This window comes from Myotis yumanensis, unplaced genomic scaffold (assembly GCF_028538775.1).
Source record: "Myotis yumanensis isolate MYYU_CA2020_CCGP unplaced genomic scaffold, mMyoYum1.0.hap1 SCAF_7, whole genome shotgun sequence".
In the NCBI taxonomy this organism is placed as follows: domain Eukaryota; kingdom Metazoa; phylum Chordata; class Mammalia; order Chiroptera; family Vespertilionidae; genus Myotis; species Myotis yumanensis.
The window spans coordinates 41,916,825-41,941,631 of NW_027223758.1; the positions used below are offsets into that span (position 1 = coordinate 41,916,825).

Sequence of the window (24,807 nt, forward strand, 5' to 3'; positions counted from 1 at the left end):
TGCAATAATGTCCTTCTCTCTCTCTCTGTCATTTCTGGATGTCTGCAAATACTGACAAAACCCAGAAACGAGGAAAGCCACGGATGCTTTCAGTGGGGCAGAAAAATTGGGGAGACATTAAAGTATTTGTCAGCTTGAGGTGTGTTGTTTTTTTTTTCTGTGTAAAACATTAGGACTTATTCTCAGGCCTGTTCTTATGAGATAATGTGTCCTTGTGACAGCCCCTGATAATGCTAAACCACTACAAAATACAGGACCTATGTATTTTCTCTAGACAACTCTCCCTGAAAAAAGCCAACCTCCAGAGCAAACAGATGAATCAACAAACAAGTCCTAAAACCATCTTAGCTGAGCAGCAAATGCTATGTGAGTGGAATGAGTGGTCCTTTACCTCCTTATGGGTGGAGAACGTGAGCCCCACAGGCGTGCAGTGTACAGGGCGTTAACTGCGGGATCGCAGGACCCTTCCTCTCCCTGCTCTTTGCCTTCTTCTTGCTTCATTGTATCTCCTTGGGCATTTGGGGTGAATCTGAGGCTTGATTTGCAGAGTGTACTAGAGTATCCCTAATGACAGTGAGGATGGTGAAATAATATTGCAGTGCTTGATGAAGCACTTTAAATACTGAAAGCAGAGCCTAAAATCAGGGTGAAATAATAAAGACGTATTAAAGAAAACAGTTGCAGAGTCCATTGAAGAGAGGGAGAGAGATAAATTTTGTTTCTTCTTTCCCTCAAAAGAAGCGCAGCAGTGCCAATGGGCAGCACGTCAGAGAGAGTTTTTCAGCATGCTAAGAAGAAAGGCAGACATGGGGAGTGTTTTGGTTTACGTTTAAATGTACGTATTTAAGCGATGTAGAAAATGGTGCAAGTTTATTGTGGAGATCTCAGTAGACATATATGAGGCAGAAAGAAAAGCCCCCTGTCGGCCTTCCACCCTGAGATAGTTGCTCTGAGCATAGCCCCAGACCTTGTGTGTGTGTGTGTGTTTGGAGGGCAACATAAGAATTACATGGTATCCTCTTACTAGCTTGTTTATAACTCCACAGTACGCTGTGGAAATGTTTCCAGGTCGCCATATGTATCTCTAGCTTAGCCTTTCCTGTGGTCAGATAGAGTTTGAGAATAAGAATGCTCAGAAACCACTGTATTGAAGGGCAGTTCATCATCCCTTCAGGTCCAGAGCAGCCAGGACTTGACCTGAAAATAATCTCATAGTTTGTCGGGAGGTGACTGCAGTGGCCCTTACTGTTGCTGCAGGGGGACACTTGATTTTTCAGATTATTTTTTGAGCCCCTACAACAGCAGTTCTCAACCTATGGGTCACGACCCCTTTGGCGGTCAGACAACCCTTTCACAGGGGTCGCCTAAGACCATCCTGCATATCAGATATTTACATTACAATTCATAATAGTAGCGACATTACAGTTATGAAGTAGCAACGAAAATAATTTTATGGTTGGGTCACAACATGAGGAGCTGTATTTAAAGGGCCAGAAGGTTGAGAACCACTGCCCTACAATGTTCCATGTACTAGGGAAGGCACTGGACAGGGAGAAGAAGTTAGGGTCTGTGCCTGCTCAGAGCTTAAATTCTGCACACCCTTCATCTCTGAGTCTTTGGGCAACTGCAGAGGAAGCCATGCCCCCCCCCCAACCCCCCCTCCCCCCCCCCACCCGTTCCATGGGAGACCTGGCTGGAGAACGCTTAACGCCTGTTACCTGTGTTGCCACTGGTTATAATACTACTTCAGATGCAGGTGGCCTGTACGGAGCTGGCCTTCTTGGTGCCAACATTAGCCCAGCAACATGGACTTAGTTGGGCCTTAGAGCATCCTTAGCCGGATGCCACAGGCTATCATCCTTCAGTGTGCTCTCCCGCCTGCCCACCCACCCTCTCCCCTCAGCAGCTATTTTTGCCGGTTCTGTTCTCAGCCAGGTTTTCTCTGTTGACAGCAGCTCTAGCCTTACCTTCTAACAGAGAGGGTGAACACCATGACCTGCACCCTGAACCACAGCTTCTCACCCTCCTTGCAGAGAGCTCTTCCCGCAGTATCTCATTTGGGTGATAGAGTTCACTTTGAATCTCTGTACTGCACCCGGGGGCCTGCTCTCTACCGCTGACTGTTCCTTGCCCTTGTGGGTACCATTTAAGATTGCTTCATCAACTTGGATGTACCCAAGATCTACGTGGCATACTGTAAGTCTGCAAAAGCACTTTATAACCTAAAAAAATTCTTTCAGAAATATCCTCAGGTGAGGATTAACAACAACAAAAAAGGTATGCATGGCGAAAATACACCATAAAGTTAAGAAAAGGAGAAATACGGCCAGTTTCTAACACAGAGAAAGCTAATTTCCTCCTACAAATCAATAAAAAGACCAATAGCCTAATTGAAACAATGATCAGAGGCTAAAAATAGACAGTTCAGGGAGCAGGAAATACCAGTGTAAATTAAACACTGGGATAGTTAGCCTCACTTACAATAAAATACGTAGCAATCAAAACTCTAATGAAATACCATTTTCAAAGATCCTGTTGCCAAAAGATTTTAGTAGCACAGTGTCTTGACAGGAGTGGGAAGAAACTGAGGTTGGAGGCTGTGTAAGTAGGTACAGCCTCTAGCAATTTGGAAATATTTTCAAAATGGCAAAGGCCTACACACTTAGAACCAGCACTCCCAGTTCTGTCAGTGTATCCACAGGATACACACGCAGGCCTGACGTGAAGGGTGTACACATTCCCTGGTGGATACAATCAAGAAAAGAGTGGAAGTAACAGAGTGTACATTAAAACCAGCTGCCTCCTGCTTCGTGTCAGTACCAGTTCTCTCCCACCCACCCTCCTCCTCGGCTGCTTTTCCTGATGGTTTTGTTCTCAGCCAGGTTTTCACTGTTGAGGGTGGCTCTGACCTTACCTTCATCGCACAGAGGGTGGCTCCGGCAAACTTTAGGACTTGCCTTTTATGGAGTCACCCCTGACCTGGCAGCAGGGGAATGGAATGTTCTATAAATTGACCTATAGTGGAGTAATTATATATATATATAGTTTCTAGCCTCTGACTCACATGCCCCTCCTGTCTTCATGTTCCCACCAGGACACCTCTGTCCCTTGTTACGTGATTTATAGACCAAGCAGCAGAGTCTGAGACCTCCTATATTTTGAGACATTGTAGTCGTATGCATTATAATTAAATCACAGTCATCACCTCAATCTCAGGAGGTAGAAGTTATTGTAAAGGTTGTGCAAGTTTTGCCTAAAGTCACAGCTATAAATGGCGGAGCTGGAGTCGGAAGCCAAGTGTGTTTGCAGGCACTCTGCCCCCATCCCCACGGCCGGTCTGAGTGTAGTGTTTACATCTGGAACTGGGACCCACTGGGCACACCACCAGTGCTGAAGGTCACCGCTGATCTTCACCAGGCCCTGGGCCCAGCCCCCTGGTGCTCTTCTGGGGCCGAGGGTTCTCATCCAAATGGCCAGGCCTGTCTTCGCGCGGGAAGCGCATCTCTGAAATAAGCAATAGGTGCTTGGAAAGAATTTCAGCAGCAGGCAGTGGGCAGGACCCCTACTGCCTTGAGGGTTCTAGAAAGAATTTGATTCCTTGTCTCTGTGGCTGACGGTTTTTGTTGGTCATGTCAGCTTCAAATGGTGACTCTAAAGGAGCCTGGGGAACCAGTGGAACTCTGGATGTTTGTTCTCTTCTGTGCTCATTCCTGGAAAAGTTGCCTAACCAGATTGGGGGTGGGGTGGATGGGGGACAGGAACCTAGGAGAGACCAGCAGAAAATCAGCAGATAGATATGCCAGCGGTGGGGGTGGGGGAAGGAGGATTAGGAAGGAAAAATACGTCTTTTTTTAGAGTCCTTATAAATCAGAAGAAACATAAAGAGGGAATTTAAATTTAAAAAAAGATACTAAAAAAAAGACATGATTGGTGTTTAAGTTCAATAAACTTCATTGCATATAAATGCTTAATATTTTCTGGACTAGACATGAAAGAAAAGTAGGACTACTTTTGTTTTCCTTCTCACATATTACTGAGAGTTTTGTGTTCTCTTGAGTACATTTGAATATTAATTATGAAAATCAAATTACCCAACACATGAGATGGAAATATCTGTAACATTCAGAGATGATGACATTCGCCATCTTCTTTTCTCATGAAAAAGAAGCAAATATGAAAATGACATTAAAAATGAGACCTCCCCTCCCCCCGAAGGTGTTTTATTTGTCGTTGGTTAGAGTTCCGGGGCAGAGAGAAGGTGAACGGGCTGCTACCTCGGGGGCAGCCCGGTTGCTTCTTTCTAAAGAATTGGGTATGTGTGTGAGGCCTGTTTTAGCTCTCATGTGTGTTTTTGCTGCTTAGGTTCCATTTAAACCCGAGAGAGCTTCATTGTAGGGATTTAAGATATATTTTGAGGGGTAAAAAAGGGAGTTTGGACATGAGTAAAAGAAACAGTGTTCAGAATGTAGAGTGTGAGGTGAAGGCATTCCCAGAGGGTGTGCGTTCAGCCGAGGCGAGGGCCCGAGAGCCCAAGAGCCTGCGTGTGGTATTCAGACTAACGCAGGGCACACATGTTATTTTCTCCTCTCATCGGGCAGGTCTTCACCAACCTGCTGGAGAAAACAGAGTTAAATGTATGCATGGAGCTTTAGAGCTCTCAGGCCCAAGAGCCAGTGATTCTCGAGCCCGCTGAGCATTGGAATCACATGGGGAGCTTGTATGTTGGTGCCAGTGTTACCAAACAGACAGTGGGTCCACCGGGCGCTGCCAGAGCCCAGCACTCGACACCGAGAATTGCAGTGGAGAAATATTGGCTGTTTCGTTATGAATGGTGCCACCCAGGACAACGGGAAGCTAATGTTCAAAGCCCGAGCTCCCTGATGGCATGTGGGTTACAGATTATATAGGGCAAAGTCGCAAGGCACTGTGGGTTAAGGAGTTTGGGGCCCCATTGGGAGCTGATCGGTTGGAAGTGAGGTAAGGGTGATGAATCATTTCTTCAGGTCCTGAGGACAGCCCTGAGGTCCTTTCCAGCGTCCCTCTGTCTGTTTTATGGGAAAGTAGTCAAGGAGTCGTTCCATCTTAGGGTTCAGGAGCTGAAACAAGATGTTATTGTTAGCCTTCTGTAGGTGTGGACTGTGTGACCATCCATCAGGTCTGCTGCCTTGGGGGTTGCTGACTATCTGGGGAGGAAGGAAGCTAGGCCTCTGAGAGATGGAGAGAGAGAGATGATTTCTAGAGCTATAGGACTTAAAACTAAATTTAAGCAAAGTCACAAGGACCCTTAGTTTCACCGGGACTCACTCCAGAGAGTCATTATTTGGCTGGGAGTTGCAGGTGGAGGCAGGAAGAGGGCTTGGGCCCCCTGACTGTGGACGAGTCTGCATTCCAGTGACCAAGGGACACACTGAATCTAGCCCCCACCATGTTACTCAGGTCCCATAGTCTCTGCTCTTGACCTTCCAAATGATGTCACTCTTCTGGGCAGGACCCTGCACAAGCATTTACTTTTGAATCATGGGAGTTAAGTAAATGCAGACTTAGGACTGTACCTAGGGAAAGACTGTCTCTTTTCAGAAGTAATCCGCATTGATTAGTCTTGCAAGCGGGTTAATTCATTCATTGTCTTTCTATCTTTCTAATGAAAATCGGTGCACAGACTACTATTCTTCCAGTTGGTTCGTGTGGCAAGATAAGAGCAGGGAGTTATTTCTCAGTACTGCTCTCCTGCACCAGAAACAAGCCCTGACCTTCTTCAAGCTGCTTTGTCACGCAGCAGTAGGGCTGTGAACAAAAGCCTTTCTCTCACCTGTCCAGGCACCCAAGCACAGGCAGCCCTCCCACCGCTTTGCTGTCCCAATGGCTCAGAAAGCCATTATCCTCTGCTATTTACACAACACCTGATGCCTCCCAGGGAAACTTTAAAATTGTTCTGGAAAGAAACCATTCTGCTTCGAGTGCTTATTTTTAGACTTTATAAAGCCCACGTTAGATTTTTGCTGTCACTTTCTCTATCCATTTAGCCTGCTGTTTGGAAGGCAACGGGATCTTTTGTCTTTAAAAGGTCAGCACCCACTGGCTCCAACCTCTGAGCTCTGGAATGCTCTGGGATATGTCTGCCCTCATTCTGACCAAAACCACAGGTAATGACCTTTACACCAGAGGAGTTGAACTAATACGATTGGGGGAAGAAACTGACTTCACAACAGTGAACCTTGAGTTAAAATGAAAATGAATTAGTGTGTCTTAGAACTGTTGACCTGCTCTGGGCATACCTGTTCACCTAGACTGGTTTATGCTTTGGGCTCTCCAGGGGGCTATCCAAGTCCAGGGCAAGTCCATCTGATGGTTTCTTGCTAAAGGAGTTAGGAGCCATCATGTTCAATAACAAATTATAGAAAACAGAGTTAAGGCTTTGAACTGGGGCCTTGACCACTTTCCAGTCTGGCCCCTCTTTAGCTAGAGGTTTTGGCTTTTTTCTTCACATGAATAATCCATAAATTGTAACGAATGGCAGTTGTGTGACTTTCAAGGCAGTGATAATCCAGAGTGAATCCCAAGACCCAAAGGCAGTTTTCTATCTCTTTGCTTCTTCTTTTCCTCCATTTCCCACATTCTTCCTGTCCTTGCCACACAAGAGAATGCAAGTAACTTTTATTTTGTATTTATTTTTTATTGGTAAATTTATTTATTTATTCATTTATTTTCCAAATGGGAACTTTTTTATTTCAAGAAAAATGATTTTAAATATAATGTTATATGCAATAAACATTAATATTTTAAGAAAAACAATCTTAAATATAATATATGCAATAAACATTAATATCTCAAGAAAAATGATTTTAAATATGTTACATGCAGTAAACACCAATTATTCAAGAAAATGATCTTAAATATAAATATAATATTACATGCAATAAACATATTTCAAGAAAAAAAGGATTTTAAGTATAATATTACCAAAACTGTACTAACAGTATGATATCACAGAAGTTGTAAGAAATATAAAAAAATCTGCAAATAATAGGATTACTTCTATTATATTCTAAAATATTATTTTTTCCCCTCTGGCTCTATTTTTGTTCATCAGTTTATGTTGTTCATTAGATTCCACAAATGAGTGAGATCATGTGATATTTATCTTTCTCTGACTGGCTTATTTTGCTTAGCATGATGCTCTCCAGGTCCATCCATGCTGTTGCAAATGGTAAGAGTTCCTTCTTTTTTATAGCAGCATAGTATTCCATTGTATAGATATACCACAGTTTTTTAATCCACTCATCTGCTGATGGGTACTTAGGCTGTTTCCAAATCTTAGCTATTGTAAATTGTGCTGCTATGAACATAGGGTGCATATATCCTTTCTGATTTCTTTGGATATATTCCTAGAAATTTGTATTTCTTATTGAATAAAAATTTGGGGGTTCATGTTATTAAATTTAAAGCAGGTAAGTTGAATATTTTCTAGGAACTCCTCTAAAAAAAAGATTGAAACTCCAGTAAAACCAAACCATTTCTTTAGTCAAAATGAAAAAAAAAAAAAGACAAACTTTTATGGAGGTGAGGGGAGAGATATGCACACATAGAAAAGATTGCAAAGGGTGCACAATAAAATATTAACTCCATATCAGGGTGCAAGATGATCAGTTAATTTTGCTTTTTGTAGTTTCTGAATTTTCTTCAATGAGTATATTGTTTAATGTTATCAAATCTGTAGAAAGAAAATGTGGGTGCCTGATGATCTAGCAAATGTACTTCAAAGGAATCCATCCTAGGGAAATAGTGAAGAATGTATTAGTATATCCTTATCTACCCAAAGAATTAGCTATACAGATGAACAAGCCTATCTAATAAAAGAGTAATATGCAAATTAACCCTCACTCTGCAACAAAGATGGCGGCACCCATAGTGACCCGGGTGGGACACTGGCAGCATTGCCTCAGCAACACAAGCCCAGCATCTGCACCCTGGCCATGCGGCGGGAGGGGAGGGGCTTTTGGCCAGAGGCCGGGGCAAGGGACACTGGCATCGTTGCAGGCTGGGCTGAGGGACCCCCCCCCCCCCCCCGCCCACTTCACCCCCTGTGTATGAATTTCGTGCACCGGGCCTCTAGTTGTTTATTATAATGAAAGATTTAGAACAACCTAAATTCGTTTCATTGTGGTATATCTCTAAAATGAATGGTATGAAGCCATTAAAAATGAGTTGTAGATATATATTTAATAATATGAAAACATTTTTATAACTGAATGAAAAGGTAAGCCATACATTTCTTTGTATCATTTGATCCCATCTTTTTATAAGAAACATATACCTAGACAGAAATACTGAAGAAGATCTGGAAGGGTATTAATACATTAATGTATTGATAGTGTTGTTATTTCAAAGAGGGAGGATTCATGGGTACTTATTTCCTTCCTTTGCCTGTGTGTGTGTGTGTATAATTCCCTGTAAAGAATCTATATTACTCTTGTAGAAATTGGAAAAATGTATTTCAGTTTTAGAAAGTAATTGCCTCTTTGAGTGAGAACCTGTGATTTAAACTGCAGTCAACCTCTTAACCCCATTTTTAAAATCCATTTTCTTATGCCTTTTAGAGAATTAAAGCAATGATAATGATAAAAAGAGCTTAACATGACAAACTGATTGCCGCCAAATGGAATGTTGATACTTTTAATGGCTGAGATCTTTAATTGACATTTTTATCAGTGAATAGTATTCTTTTTTTCTTTTCTGGTGTATTTGGGTTTTTATAGCAGATGACAATGCTACACTTTATTGACGATTAGAAGCTTAATCTTTGTCATGGGAAGCTAAATATTGAAGCTGGTTCTAAATGGTGTTACAGTCAATGGAGCTCTGCAGAGCCCGAGGGCCTGGTGATAGTGACTGTATTTCAGCATTTAGAAGCTGTTTCTGTGTTTATCTGAGTTTTGCAGCCAAATTCCCTGTGTTGAGGCTGTCAGAAGCCTGACTCCAAGGTAATTGGTAAATTACTAGGGAAGACAGTGGCCTTACTCTGTCGCAGCTTAAAATTTCATTGATGAGATAGACTCATTACAGACAATTACATTAAGCTGGAACTTGGTGTATAACCAGAGTGTTAAATTGTATGCAGAGATGACAAGCATTGAAGACTTCAGATCAGTAAGACTCACATGGTTGGCAAGCCCGCCCATATCAGAAACCCCAGTGCCATCATGGTACTTGGCACATGGTGTAAGAGCTTGATAAATACTTGATGAGTGAGATAGCTTCTGAGTTGGCTTGTCCAGCTTGGGTTCCTAAATACAGGAGCCTGGATCGTGAAAATGCAGAAGAAGCTGAGCTTACAGGTGAGCTTTTGGGGACTGGGAGATCAAATGAGTGGTTCAGGGTCACAAATGGTTGCTGATTCTCAACACTATCGATTGCATGTATTGCGTGTATTTAATAACGAGGAGAGAGTGTCGGGCTCTCTTATGAGAAGACTGCTGATTTCAGGAAGGTTAAGATGATAAGTTGCCTTAATAGGAAGCAAAGAAGGTAGCTAACGGCTTTAGTAGGTCTCCTGCCACCCGGCTTACCCAGTTTAGTGATTCATTAGCCCTCTGTCAGTTTACCGCTTACTTTAATGTTTTTACAAGGTGGCCTTGGTGGTCCTTTTGTTTCCTAGAAGCACCTTCAGCAGTGCTTTCTGCTGGGTTGGTGTGGGGATGCAGCCCGCAGGTACTTGTGTCTGTCTTTCTGTGGAGCTCAGCAGCCATCTAGTTATGCTGGGAGCTGGAGAACAGGATTTCTGGCCTCCAGGGGTTTACCATCAGTTGCCAATTTGAGCACAGCTTGGCCCTTGAACACGAGTTATAGATTTCCAGATGTTAAAAAAAAAAAGAAAAAGACAAAGGACCCTTTAATGTATGGCGTTGTCTTTCTGCCTGCTTACTTAATTTCTGATTGCTTTACAGAATTGGTATCCAAGTTGGATATGTCATGTTTCAATATAGTACACTTGCCTGTGTGGCCTTGGCGGGGGGAGGGGGGTGGGCGGGGGGGGGGGGGGGGGGGGCTTGTGATGGTTGCAGAGGTTTTTAAAATAAAGTGGCTAAGAAGAGAACAAGGCCAGTGTGTGTGTGTGTGTGTGTGTGTGTGTGTGTGTGTGTGCACGAGCGCACGTGTGTGTAGGGCCATGTGTGGAATGTATTTCTTGATACAAGCTATTTTATGTAGGAGCTATTTATTATTTCATATTATAAGAGTGCACTTTTGATAGGAAGACAGCATATACTAAAATTTACCTCTAAAATGAACCTTGTATAAAATTGAACTAAGTATCAATCAAATACTTAAATTTATAGTTGTATCAAGTAATATATTGGGGTCGTGTGGCTATAAAGGCAGGGCATTTTACATAGCATACAGTCCTGAAAATTCCTCTCTCTTTGTGTAACTGAAAGAGGCATTTTTTATGCTCCCAGTAGATGCTGCATGGAGGAAGATTTGCCATCTTTGGCACAGCTGGCCACCCAGGCCTTGTTACAGCTGCCTATAAACCCATACGTATTGTGTTCATCACTAGTCTCATTTTAGAGAGTATCCTAATGGCACCACCAAAATATGAATTTTTCAGTGTTTTCCTTCTCGTGGCCCTCACTTCATCTGGCAGATTTTTCCTAAGGTTGCTACTTGCTTTTGAGAGCCTCCTGGACCTAAATATATTCACCAGGGAATGATGAAGTCTTCTGGGAAGTAAAGAGAGGAGGAGCATTTCTTCAATATCACCCGATTGGTAGCTGTGTGTGTGTGACCTGCCTCTGTACTCCTGCTGCACTGAACAGCTCTCCTGAGCCCAACAAGTCTTGCCCATGGGTCAGGGCCCAGCTCAGAGGCTCTCTGATGTGTTCTGGGTCTTCAGCTGGTCTCTTTTCTTGGCAGAGATGCCTACTTCATTTTTCCCAATCAGAACTGGCTCTTGGCTGTTAGAGTCTGGAAACATACAGGCTCTCTGCTTCTCTTTTCTCTACTTGTCTTGGGAATTTTATTTTTTGTAACCAAATCACCAGATGTTGGATGGGGGTCTAAGTTGATGCCGAAAAGCAGGACTTTTATCTTCCCTCCTGTATTTAGTGGCTTGATCAAAAACTTGTGGGAAAGAAGGAAGGTTGGAAAGAAGGTCTGGTGGGGAAGCCCAAAGGTTGATCTTGAGCAGCCAAACTAGCTGTCTGGAAGTTAATGTACTAGTAATGCAGCAGGAATTCAGAAGGGGGCTGCCTCTTGGAGAATGGATTGAAGATGGTGTGGGGTTCATGTCTGCAATGTGCTTGAGCTACCACCAGATGGCGTTGGCGGCTTCTTGGCCCTCGGGATTCCCGTCTATGAAGGTATCTAGAAGCATCTGCTTGACCAGATACTCATGCCATTGTCATTCCTATCAGACTGGTCTTATAAGTTACCTGTGGATTCCATTCTAAGAAATAATTGCCTTTTAAAAGGCAGCGTTAAACAAAAAGATCTGGCTCAATTAAGAGCCTATTCTTTTCTTTGATACTCTCTTAAAAGTGGGCATGATCTTGGCCTTGAAGTGGGAAGTTACAGGAATTTGGGGCAAAAAAAACTCCTCTAACTTGGACTGCAACTTGGTGTCCCTGGCAGGCTTTTGGCTGAAGGGTCATATGATCTGGCTTAATCAGCCTCTATTTGGAGATATTGGTGAAAATAGAGAGTAGAAGAAGCATCTTTTGCTGTTGGATATGCATAGGATCAGTTTCTAAATTGAGGAAAGGTGAAAAGGGTGCCTGTGGTTGATTTAGGAAAGTACTTTCAGAGCACAGACTCCCGCGGGGTGGGGGTGGGGGGCAGTGAGTGAGTGAAGAAGGGACAGAGTCTCCCCCTGGGATCTCAGTGATTCCTTACAACAGCCCACGGAGGAGGTTTCAAGCCTCCATTTCTACAGGTAAGGAGGTGAGGTAGGTCAGGAAACATGCCTAGTGTCCTCCAACTAGTAAGGTGGTGGAGAAGGAATCCAAAGCTACCCTTGTCTGATGAAAATGGATGCTCATTCCATATACATGAGGACAATTGAGCAGTCATTTAAACAGTAGTGTCCAGGGGTGTTGCTTCATTTCCTTGAATGCCCTTCCTCTCAACATTGGCATGAACATTTACGAAAAATGCTGCTAATATTCTGAAAGGGACCCTCTGTATGCCTCGGGTCACCTCAGCCAGGTATGCACACTTCTTACTAAGCTGGCTGCTAGCTCTCATGACTACAGATACCTTCCTCATATGTGTTGCTATGGAGGCAGTGTTGTAGGGTCATGATTTGAATTCTTTTCATGTCTCCTGAATCCATAAAGTTCCCCCTGGAGTCATTGGTTCTGCTGCCTTGGAGAAGCTGCTTCTTTCCCTCTTCCCCGTGTTTGACTTTGCTCCTGATTTGAGCAAGGCAGGCAGCAGCAGCAGCAGCAGCAGCAGCTTCCAGCCCAGGCAGGCTTCCGCTCAGCACCACCGGTGCAGCCTGGAGGGTGTCTGGCTCTCTGCACACCCGACCTGGGCGGTAGCTGCTGAGAGCCCTCCCCCCTGAGCCTTCCTGGGAGCTGGGCACCTCCCCCTCCAGGCTGTGGATCACCTGTCAACAGGGGGAACTGGCTGGCTGAGACTAGGATTTCTCCTCACTGCTGTTGTTAGGGAAACAGACAACCATCTGCATCTAGACCAGCCTCTCGCCTTTCTCTCTCCCTCGAGACAAAGTCTTCTGCCTGGAATCTGGTAAGTGCCACAGAGGACTGCGCTTATTTTCCTTGGTTAACATCAGGAGAATGTTCTCTTGTGATGGATTCATTAGCTTTTAATGTGCCAGAATTTGGAGATCCCTCCCTCCCTCCCTCCCTCCCTCCCTCCCTCCCTTCCTTCCTTCCTTCCTTCCTTCCTTCCTTCTCTTCCCTTCTCCTTCCTTTCCCCTTCCTTCCTTCTTCCTCCCTCCTCCCTCCCTCCCTCCCTCCTTCCTTCCCTCCTTCCCTTTCTCTTTCTCTTTTTCATATCCATGAAACATTTTTTGCATGCTTCAAAAATAAAAATGTATATAGTGAAAAATTTTAATTATGTATTAAGCCTCTGGCATCTGGGTTGAAACCTGTTTTTTCCAGGGCACTGACAAATGGTAACGCAGGCAGTGCTCTCTGGTGCCTCCCCCTTCCCTTTTGTGAATCAGTGACTGCATTTGTCATCACTGTGTTCCTGAAATGTTAGAAATAGACACAGGGAAGGGATCAGCCATGCAGAGTTCAGAAATTTCACCCCCAGGTGAAATGAGGGACGATCTTTAATTTCTTTATTTTTGACTTCTTAGACTTCATGGTGTGTTAAGCTTAATTTAAAGCATGGCTAATGCAGCCAGGTTATCACGGGACAGGTGTGCCTCTTCATTGTTTTAGATTTGCCTTCTGGAATACAAATACCTTCCTTGTTTGTTTTATAACCTTTACAGGAAATGTTTGAGGATGGGTCACATGACTCCTAACTTTAGCTTTCACTTGTGTTCACACAGATTAAGTGGCTTGCTCGTATATGGATATTCAAAATTTATAATTTAAAAATTACAAATGAGGTGCCTGATAATTAGATTACTTATTCATTGCCTTTCCCCCTACATTCCTCAGCCTCCACACATATAAAGTTGTGTTCCGTTTAAGGGAAAATAAAACTGGCACTTAATATTTTCTTGACTCTGAGTTAAAGAATACTCATGATAAACATCTTTAAAATACGTCTAGCCTTAACTGGTTTGGCTCAGTGGATAGAGCGTTGGCCTGCGAACTGAAATCGGCCTGCTCGATTCCGGTCAAGGGCATGTACCTTGGTTGCGGGCACATCCCCAGTAGGAGGTGTGTAGGAAGAAGCTGATTGATGTTTCTCATCCATATTTCTAATTCCCTATCCCTCTCTCTTCCTCTCTGTAAAAAAATCAATAAAATATATTTAAAAAAACAATTAAAATACCTGTAGAAATTAACCTACAGGAGTCTATCATCTATTTAAAGTTAATCTCAGTGACAGAAATTAGTGTGGTTCTCCCTTTATTTATTCATTTATTTTTTACTTCCAACACACATGATGCTTTCAGGCAAATCTGTAATTGGAGGAAAGTTGAATGATGCACTACTGGAATGGAAAGCCAGGGCCATGCCTGCTCTTTCTGGGGGGTCTGTCCACAGCCTAGGACGAGGGGCTGAGGACCACCAGTGGAGTCCAGTCCTGGAGGAGGAGCCCCGCGTGGGCAGCAAGTTGAAGCCATGTCATAAAGAACACTTGTCAGAGGTCTTCAAAACCATAGTGTTTGTCATCTATGAAATCGAACTTCTGACCCGGTTTGCACGATGGTGACTTCTTGTTTTGCTTTAGTGTCGCGTGGTCTTGGGCCCCTGGTTGTGGGAGAAACAGTGGAGCAGCTTCATGAGTAGGGAAAGGCCATCCCTGTGCGTGTGACTTGAAACTGGAGTCTACACCATCACCTTCAAGGGGGGGATTCCGCTGACCCATGGAAAATCTGAGACACAAACTCTGCCAACCTTACCTGTTTAGAATTCCTTACCTGTAAACTCACTCCCATGTGAGGTGACAGTTACACCTTCCAAGCGCCAAGGAAGAATAGAAAATAAACCCTGGAGAATTAACTGCAGCTGGGGAAGAAAAGAAGCCCCCACCCCCTGCCCTGACCCCTGAAGACACCCGTTTGGCTCTGCTCCCTCTGTGCCATTGTGGTGCCCTTCTCCCAAAATGCCCCAGACTGTGTGTTTGGCAACAAGAGGCTGCTGTTTTATCTAAATGCATTTTTTTTTTAAGCCTGTGAACTCCCATCCCTTGCCAAGGGGCCTGGGCCCTGGTTAATGATCTTTAATGTAAATGACTCTATGCCCTGGTTAACATTTAGCTTGGCTGGTCCCAGGCAGGTTGGACTCCGTGGTCCTCCCTGTGGTTTGTTCTTTGCCAACCATCCGCCCACCTGTAGGAACCGGGCACAGCCAGTTCTCTTCGTGTGTGCTCTTTCCCGGGAAAGGGGGTGGGTGGTGCCAGCCAGATGAGGTGGAATCAAAGATACTGAGCAGACTGAGCAGCTGCAGAGCGTCCTGCATGTGGAGGGCTCCCGGGTGGGTGGCTCTCAAATCCAGAGATGGCCTTTTCCGCTGAGCCTGCTTTCGGGAGGGCTGCTGATGGGAGTTCTATGCTGGGTGGTCATTGTGGCCCCATGGCAGGGGCCAGCTGCCTGGGTCTCTAGGTCGCCTTGGCAACCATCTGTGTCCTCACCTTTTTGATAGGACACCTGTTGGTCTTCCTCCATGAAAGAAAGAGGGTATACAGATGGTCTCCCAGCTCTTAGGGTGGGTGGAGGTAGCCATTTGCTTCTGGCCTAAATATATAGTGGTGGTGACTTCCACGCATTCACACTAACACCTAAAAAAAGATACAAAATAGCTTTCATAGCCACAAAAATGAAAAATGTCCTTTTCTATGATTTTAAGAAACAATTTTTACAACCAGTTTGTAAAAATCCTGTGGCACTAGCCCTCAGTCTCTCGGATCTCTCCTCTTGTTTAACTGGTGACCACTGAGTCTTCTTCTCTGCCCACCCCCACATTAAGCAGAGTGACCCCAAAGAACCCCAAGGACATTTGCCTAACACATTTCTAAGGCACAGACTTCCATCACACCTTTCCTCTCTCCCTGGCCTCCTTGTTCTTCCTGGAATGGGGTCTGTTTTCATCACTGATGGCAAAGTGATCCTTGGGCAGCTTGCCTGTGGTCGTGGGAGGTGGACTGTGGGTGGGTTGGGTGACACCCAGGGGTCACAAGGTGTCCACCTTGGCCTCTTTCCCAGACCAAGGTCTGCCTTACATGCTTGGTTGGTTTGGTTGCAGGTTGTAGAATCTGATGTTTACTTTCGCATCCTGGGATGGGAAAGATTAAGAAGGATTTCTAACCCAAATTCCTTGTTTCTAGGAGATTATCAAGTCTGTACATTATCTTTATCTATTGCCTTATAGAGTACTAACTAACTCATAATAGTTAAGGGGGGGGGGAATATAATTTGGCTTCTTTGGTCACCCATAGTGATATTATTTTCTGAAATAAATACCTGTTTATATGGTCTAATAAAAGATTTTTAAACAAATCATTTAATCCATATGGAAACCTTACATTGCTTTTGAAATCACATTTATTTATATGTGTCATGGATTGCCTCCTCTCCCAATTTTGCCTCCTCTCACCTGGGGGCCATTGGCAATGTCTGCAGACATTTTTTACTGTCCTTCAGTGGGGACAGACAGGCAAGCTGCTCAGCCTTGTCAAGTGCACAGGCCACCCTCCACCGGTGTCAGCACTTCCAAGGTTGAGAGGCCTTGCCTTAGGGAATGCACAAAATTACAAATGTCATGGAAAGTCGGAACTTGCTGGGTAGCTGATCCATCAGGAGTAAAAGTTGTTTTTGTTTTGTTTTGTAAAAGTGTTCCATGGGGCCTGAGTTAATTAATAAATTAGTGAATCATGCAGTGTAACATAGTATTAAGATAGTAAATTATATTTCTTTCAAGGTCAGAAAATTGGCAGAATGTCTTATCTATATATATAAAAAGCTAATATGCAAAGCGTACCCTCAGGAGTTTGACCAGGAGACCTAGAGTTCGATCGTTCCCTATGATGTGTGCTGACCACTAGGGGGTGGTGCGGAACAAAGGAAGGCCCCAGGCAGCCAGCAGCTGGGGAAGGGAGGCCCTGGCTGGCAGCTGGAAAGAAGGCCCTGGCCGGGAGCTGGAAGGCCCCGATCGGCCCTAATCACCAGCCAGGCCTAGAGACCCTACCTGTGCACAAATTTTGTGCACCAGGCCTCTAGTTTGATCATAATTTACTTAGTGGAAAGGTATTTGATAGTCTTCTAGTATCATTGGCCTGAATGGAGGGTTCATTTTCCTGGTGAAACAGGAAAAGCTCTCCATTTGTGGTGGGAATCACTGTGGTAGTTGGTGGGGAGACCTGGCTGTGGCCTAGGACAGGATAGAGGTGTTCCTGCTGCTGACCTCACTGTGTTTTCCAAGACTCAAATGCAGGACTTGTGGATTTTAGACCCAGAAGGCAATCTCAGTCAGTTCAGTCTGGTACCTTCTCTGTTGAGATAAACTGTAGCCCGGAAAGGTTAACTTTCCTTTTCTGATCATTCTGATGTGGTTTCTTCCTTGTTTTAGTTCTTAGGGCAATTTTTGCCTGCTCAGTGAATTCACTTTCCAGTTGATCAAGTGCACACTTTCGACACCTTTTGTTGTCATCTTGCCTTGCACTTTGAAACCGTCAAGGTTAACTTTTAATGCACTTCTAGACCCCTTAATTCTGTTAAACTGACTTCGGGAAGGGGGCAGTGGAGTTTGCACCTTTGGATCCCTTGGTCCCCACAGATGTACCCACAGAAGTATGTTGTAGGTTTCAGATCCCCAGGAAGCTCTCTGTTGATCTGATTTAATTGAAATACAAGCTTAGCATAGCTGAATCAGTCTTAGCATCCAAAACTAGCTTCCAGGTTGTTGTTCTTCCTACCACAGCTCGTTATGCCATTGATAAGTGTGAGTTCTCTAAGGTGGTGGTTACTGGAGCTGTAGATCAAGGTTGATCTGATGAAAAACGGACTCTTAATGGTGTTTCATCTAATATTTGCATTTTTCTTGGGCTTAGGATGCCTCGAGAAACATCAGTTTAGTTCTTTATGCTTGTATTTGCTGAAATAACCTTCTTTTGGTGAATTGTAAATTCTAAGAAAGCCAAAATCACATCCTGAAACAGGGAAAAGACATTAGGGAAAGACAGGAAATCTGCATAAAGTGTGGACTAGTTAATGATTATATAGCAACCTTGATCCATTAATTGTGACACATGTATCACACTCATGTAAAATGTTAACAGGGAAACCTGATATGGGGTACATGGGAACTCTGTACTCTTTTGCAATAATTGCACAACTGTTCTAAAATAAAACGTTTATTTTAAAAAAGAAAAAGAAAAGTGTTGCCATTTTGTTAAAAGGATATAGTAGTGAATTTTACTGTTTTCTTTTTCTTTGAAATAGGCCACCATAAAGTTGAATTACTCGTTCATCTCTCAGCTTTCTGCTCAGCATAGCCACAAAGTGCCCCTTTTCAAAATGCGCCTGAATTGTTTCAGCCATTACAAACCCTATTATGTATGTGATTTTATGGCCTGCCATCACACTGACTCATGTCTAGGGGTACAGTTTAAAGACTACACCAAACTTTCAGGTTAAAAAGTTACATCAACAGGAAGTGTATTTGGAGGTGCCAGTTGAAACACTACCGGCTGGGAGTGCCACCAGCAATGCGCTAGTTAGACAAAAGGACGTGTCACTTTCTTGATGGGCCTCCAAAGGCATCCGGGTGACAGATGTCAGTGTCTGTGAGGCCTGGTGTAATTCAATGCCTCTCAAACTGGAATAAGGAATTGTGGTTTCTGTGTTCATAAAGCTACAAAATACACATGTGGGTGCATTGTATTTGATAAGTCACTAAAATTGTTATTTTTGTGTTTAAACAACCATGGATGTATTGTGGGAGAAATGAAGAAATTACCAAACATTTCTAAAGTTCTGTTTGAAATTGCTGGCAGTACCCTCAGGCTGTGGTCGCAGCCCCCCTCCCCTGTTGGCATGGGTCCTACCAGGAGGCAGTATGAAAGGCACTGAACTTGGCGATAGAAGAACTTTGAATCTGTTAGAGTGAATTACCTGAGCCATAAATAGGCATACTAGTCATCCTGAAATTTTGTTGTAAAAACGGGATGAGATAATATAAGATGTTTAGCTTTTTAATAGCCTTTAATTCCCTCAAGTTCTGGCCTTCTCTCTCATACCTGGTTTAAGGGTTGTAGCTCTTCAGGCTATAAACTCCCTTCCTGCTCCAGGTTTTTAAAGCCAGAAAGAGACCTTAGACATGGGCTCATCTTTCTCATGGTGGGTATCGACTGGAGACCCAGCAGACAATGGTCTTCCTGTTACCTCTCCTTCCCTCTGCTCACCGTTGGCCAAGCTGACCCCCAGGGCAATGTTACTCAGCGACCAGACCAGCAGCATCACCTGGGAGCTTGTTAGAGGTGCAGAATCTTGGGCCCAGCCCCAGATGTACTGAGTCAGAATGTGCTTTCAGTTGGACTCTCAGTGCGTCATGCACAGTCGAATTTGAGTGTGGTGGTCTGATGGCCTCCTTCAAGAGGGAATGCAGCCATGGTTTATCAACAGGGCTCGTGCAGGTCCTTTCCAACAGGGTTATCCCCCCCCCCCCCCCCCCCCCCCCCCCATGCACCACTCTGGGCGGCCTGTCCCTGCCTCACATAATACACCCCTCTGGTCGCCTGTCCCTGATTCACACCAGCCTCCATCTGTGAGGGGCTCCGCGTGGATCTTCAGGGGTGTTGTCTTTCCTGGTTAATGCTGCCTTCATTCCCCCTCATTCACAGCCTTCATCCTTCTGGATTTATCTCTGTGCTCTAGCTTTTATTTCATGACTCTGTTCACACTCATCTGTGTATTTATTCACTTCATTGCACATTCTGTCATCATTGATGTTAAGGGCCTTAAAATGCTTGCTCGTGTGTATACCACCATGTAAGAGTTTTCATTATTGTTGTTATTAGCTCCAATTCTTTGCATTGCTGCTGCTGTTGCTGTGTGTGTGTGTATGTGTACCTGATAATATTAGGCCTGAATGCATATTTAATTGGAAATTACTCAAATTATCCAAAAACTGAGTTGGCAAGCTAAAGTAAGTAACTACAAGTGATGAAATCGTTGTAATTAAATCCTTACTACCGGATTCAGTATTTCCTGTCTCTCTTACATTTCAGTTTCGGAAAGTCAGTTTTTTAGGAAAGTGGAAATAATAATTTATCAAGATATAGTGCTGAGGTGTAGTACACTGGAGTAAAGATTTTAGTTATGATCATATGTAGTGTTGTTTAATGTATAAGAATATGAGGGGTTTTTTTTAAAGGTAGCTTATTATACTAAGAAACAGATGATCTTCCTAAACTATGTTAGCTGCACCCAAATTAGTAAATGCTAAAATAACGATGACTGGTAAAAACATTTTTCAAATTCTTTTTGCTTAAAATTAAATGAAATTCTCCATTTGGTACTTGATCTCTCAGATAAATTAAGTCTTGCCAAACCCTCTGAGAATCAGACCCTAAAAACTTATAGCATTTGAGACATAACAGCTATGTACTGCAATTTATAGGGCATAATTAGGTAAAGAATTTTTTTTTCAGATTTAAAAATGTGTACTAGTAAATCTTAGCCTGGCTTAAGTGAATCTAGTTCAAGCCAGCTGCTGAGAAAAAACATTTCTTTTGCTTTGGTGTATATACAACAGGTGCTTATCTGGAATACAAGGAGGATTGAGCCCCTTGACTTCAGGATGCATATGGTCTAATACAGCCATGGGCAAACTACAGCCCGCGGGCCGGATCCGGCCTGTTTGAAATGAATAAAACTAAAAAAAAAAACAACCATACCCTTTTATGTAATGATGTTTACTTTGAATTTATATTAGTTCACACAAACACTCCATCCATGCTTTTGTTCCGGCCCTCCGGTCCAGTTTAAGAACCCATTGTGGCCCTCGAGTCAAAAAGTTTGCCCACCCCTGGCTCTAATAGCTTGAATTTTCCATGGGAAAGGTTTCGTTTTGTTCGTGGGATCACTGCAGTCAAATGAATGAGTAGGCACCTAGATAGATGAAAATTACTCATAACTTTACAGATACTTGACATTATGTTAACTGACAGCAGGTCATGATGTATAGGAATTCCATGTTTTTGAGCTTTAGTTAGTCTTTTAAAATCAGGTTAAGAATTTCCGTCATGTTTGTACCATTAAACATTCATTCCATAAAGAATTTCATAGGTATTATACATTTTTCTGAACGTTTAAAAAAGAAGGAAGAAGGTGCTAAAAAAAAAAAAAACACCAAAAGAAAGATCAAATATTTTGTAAGATGAAATGAAACTCTCCAACTCTGAAATCTACTGAGTAGGATGAAAAAAGAAAAGGAAAGACTAGATTAAAAATAGAAAGTAGGAACGACAGGAACTCAAAATTCTATCACATAGAATATGTATTTGATGCAGATAGCCAATAGGTTGTGAGCACCTCCCCAAGAGAAATTGGGTTGAGAGTTAGTCTAATTGAATATTATTTTATGAATAAGATACTCTAAGAAGAGACGCCAAATGCAGTAATATACAATCAATTGTAGGTATGTATCCTCCTTTATTATGACCCATATGTGTTCCCTGCTTTTTAGATCATTAGTCCTCTTAATTAGCTGCTAATGAACTGAGTGGTTTTATGGTCACCAAGCTAGCCACTCCTTAAACAATCCCATGTCGGTAGGAGTGTGAGCAGTAGAGCACTGAGCTAGCACACCTCCTAATCTGTTGTGTTCACAAATGGCCAAAGGAATAACAGAGTGAAAGAAGGATAAATATAGTCACCTGGCAAAAATATTTGGCCTTTCTCAATATCATGGAAGTTATATTTAGGAGAAATGTTTTTGGTAAAAATATTTGAAAGTTTGTTTTATAATCATAAGTAGCTTGGGTTATTCTGACTGAGGGAGGGGTGCATGTGAGAGGCGGGGCAGCTGATAGGGACTGTGGAGTTTGCCAGTTGGGGGAGGGAAATGAGACGATTGAGTTCATTGGTATAGAATAAGAATAGAAAACATAAAGGATATAGAATCTTGACATTTCAAGCTTTCCCTTAGTTATTTGGTGGGACTTATAGAGAAATGGTGGAAACCACCAGGAATTAAGAAAAGAAAGAAAATTACTGTGAAAAATGTTTCCATACCCTTTTCCTGGTATTCAGATAGAGTGTAGTTCTGGTCCAGTTCTGGTCAATTCCCTCTCACTTCCTGTTTTACCAACGACTTGTGTTCTCCTCAAGCTGCACTGCTTGAGTTCCCTGTGTGTGTTCTGATTTTGATCCTCCAAACCCCCCATCCCCGTGCAATTCTTTATGCTATGCCTCAGGTTCTTCTCCCTCTCTCTCTCTCTCTCTCTCTCTCTCTCTCTCTTTCTCTCTCTCTCTCTCAACCCCGCTTACTTGGTGAGATCAAGTTCAAACACCAGCTTCTGTATGAAGGCTTCCTTAATTCCTTTCATTCCTTGTGATTCTCAGAGGAATTAAAGATGCCTCCCCGATGCATTGAATGCAGGTTGAAACTTCCAGGTGAGGTGTGGCTTGGTAGAGCTCAGTAAAGTCAGTTTAAAGATGACACCAAGTTTTCCAGTCAGATGAAACCAGCTTACGGTGTTTGTGGAGCTGTGTTCATACTGGGACGCCACCTCCTGTCCTCAGATGCAAGTCCTGGGGGACACGCACACCTAGGCAGCAGACAGATCCATCTTTGCCTGTCACAGTAACTTAGGTGTAGATAATAAGGCATTTGGGCTTAAGATGTGTGGGAAAAATAATACAAAACAGCAGAGAGAGGCCAGGTGAGAGAAGAGACAAGGGACAGGCTACAACACTGAAGGGACAGTGACTGGAGGCACTACATGTGTGTATTTGGGCAAAGGCCTGGTTGCCAGAAGCCGGTCCATCCTTGCTGCTTGACACAGTCGCTGCAGGAAAGAAACATCTGCACAGCATATGTTTCAAGGGACCTGGCATATATAGCATATTGTTCTTAATATGTTTGTTCTCCTTAGTGCCATGTGTTTTAACCAAGGTCACCTCTCCGAGAAAGGTTGTTTCCCCAGGTGGGTATTTTTCCCTGAGGTTAGGGAGAGGATACAACCCCTTAATTAAGTGCCAGGCGGGTAGTTAAGCTACATAATCTTTACTCCCTGGAATGGAGATAAGAAACGCCCTAACCTTTGTAATAGAAATTGACAGGATTAAAATCGGCTGGTATAAATACGGATGTAACAAGACAATAAACATCAGATCCTAACCAGAACCTAGCCAGAGAACATGGCAAAAGATCCTGGACAGAACCTGGCTACAGAACTTCACTGGAGAACCTAGACAGAACATGGCAGGAGAACCTTGCTACAGAACCTGGCGACTGAACCTGGCTGGAGAATCTGGAGAACCCTGGCTGGAGAACCTAGCAAGAGAACATGGCAGGAGACCCTGACAAGAGAACCTGACTATGATGATCAACTGAATGCAGCCTCCGTGTCATTCCTTCTTCGCCGACTCCGTCCACACCTTTGGGGATCCCTGGGCCCGCTGGGGTTGGACCCCAGCACCTGGTGATGGCCTCTCCCTGATGGCATTAGGCATATGAACAGCACCAACAAGGCTGCAGGAAGCAATTGCATCCCCACCTGTACATCTGCATAGGCATCACATGGCACAGTACTGCCTTGTGAGGGGAGTGTGGCTGGCCCTCAGATATGGTCCCCCCACTCCTCCCTGCACAAGAAAAGCCTCTTCAGGTGCCTCCCTTCCCCTTGTTCTCCGCACTGTAAAGCACTATAGATCTGCTATCTATGCCCTTCTCTTTAAGCTTTAGCTTGCACTTGTTTACAAAGAATAGAAATAGTTAAAAATATTCCACCAGAAAGTGAAATTTAAGTCCTTCAAAATATAATATGAGAATATCTGGAAATTTTAACTGTCCCAACCAGTTTATTTCTTAACGATACCAAGTAGTTGATGGCCATTGAACTTGGAAAACAGATATCATCCCATTTAATGTTGACAGATGAAAACCAGAGTGCCATGCAGAGAAACCCGCACACAAAACAGCCCACCAAACAACCCATTTGAAAGATTTTCCTAGGGAATTGGAAACATTGCTTGTTTTTATAGGCAGCGCTGGGCCTTGAACATGCACTATAACTCATAGTTCTGGAACGGTATTCCCTCTGCCCCAAAGAATGGGCTAAGTAAGTTACGGTAATATCCATGTAGACTAGGAGTAGGGGTCATTGTGCCCATGATTGTTTGCTCTGTTGCAATAGGAATATATTAAGGTACAATTAAGTTGTTCAAGTTGCCCTTTGAACAACTCTGGGATTAGAGGCATGACCCCCACACAGTTGAAAAATTGCTTATAACTTCTGACTTCCCCCCCTTAACTACTAATAGCATACTGTTGACCTGAAGCCTTACCCATAATATAAACAGTTAATTAACACATTTTATATGGTATACTAGAGCAGTGGTTCTCAACTTTCCTAATGCCACGACCCTTTAATACAGTTCTTCATGTTGTGGTGACCCTCAATTTCATTGTTACAGATTGAACATAATTAAAGCATAGTGATTAATCACAAAAACAATATGGAATTATATATGTGTTTTCCAATGGTCTTAGGCGACCCCTGTGAAAGGGTCGTTGGACCCCCAGGTTGAGAACTGCTGTACTAGAGGCTTAGTGCACGAATTTGTGCACAGGTGGGATCTGGCTGGCCCAGCCCCAATCGAGGTGGATTGGGGCCAGGCCTGTTGGGAGGAGGAGACAGTGGGAGGTTGCCGGCCAGCCCTCCCCGATCATGGCCTGATCAGGGCTGGGCCGGCTGGGGGGGAAGGGCTGCAGGAGGTTGGCCGGCCAGCCCTACTTGGGGTGGGGGGGGGGCAATCAGGTGTGGGGTGGGCCCATGGAGGGTGGAGCTGGCCAAGGGGGAAGGACCATAGGAGGGTTAGCTGGCCACCTCGGGGGGGTGGGAGAGGCCAATAAGGGGCGGGGCCAGCCAGGGGGAGGGGCCTCGGGAGGTTGGCCAGCCGACCCCACTCCCGATCAGCTGGTTTGCTGGCAGCAG

At 43.8% G+C, this 24,807-nt stretch overlaps 1 protein-coding gene across 8 annotated transcripts in view; it reads left to right on the forward strand.

The window, feature by feature from the left end:
- The window catches only part of NEDD4L (NEDD4 like E3 ubiquitin protein ligase), a 302,096-nt gene that overhangs the window by 114,533 nt on the left and 162,756 nt on the right, over window positions 1-24,807 (forward strand). Inside the window, exon 1 of one of the 8 annotated variants that reach the window (XM_070420373.1) lies at window positions 12,631-12,744. The exons of the other annotated variants lie outside the window; for them this stretch is intronic. The gene's annotated coding sequence lies outside the window, so the exon portion shown is untranslated. Of the gene's footprint in view, window positions 1-12,630; window positions 12,745-24,807 lie in introns of those variants that run through there. 8 annotated transcript variants of the gene reach the window in all.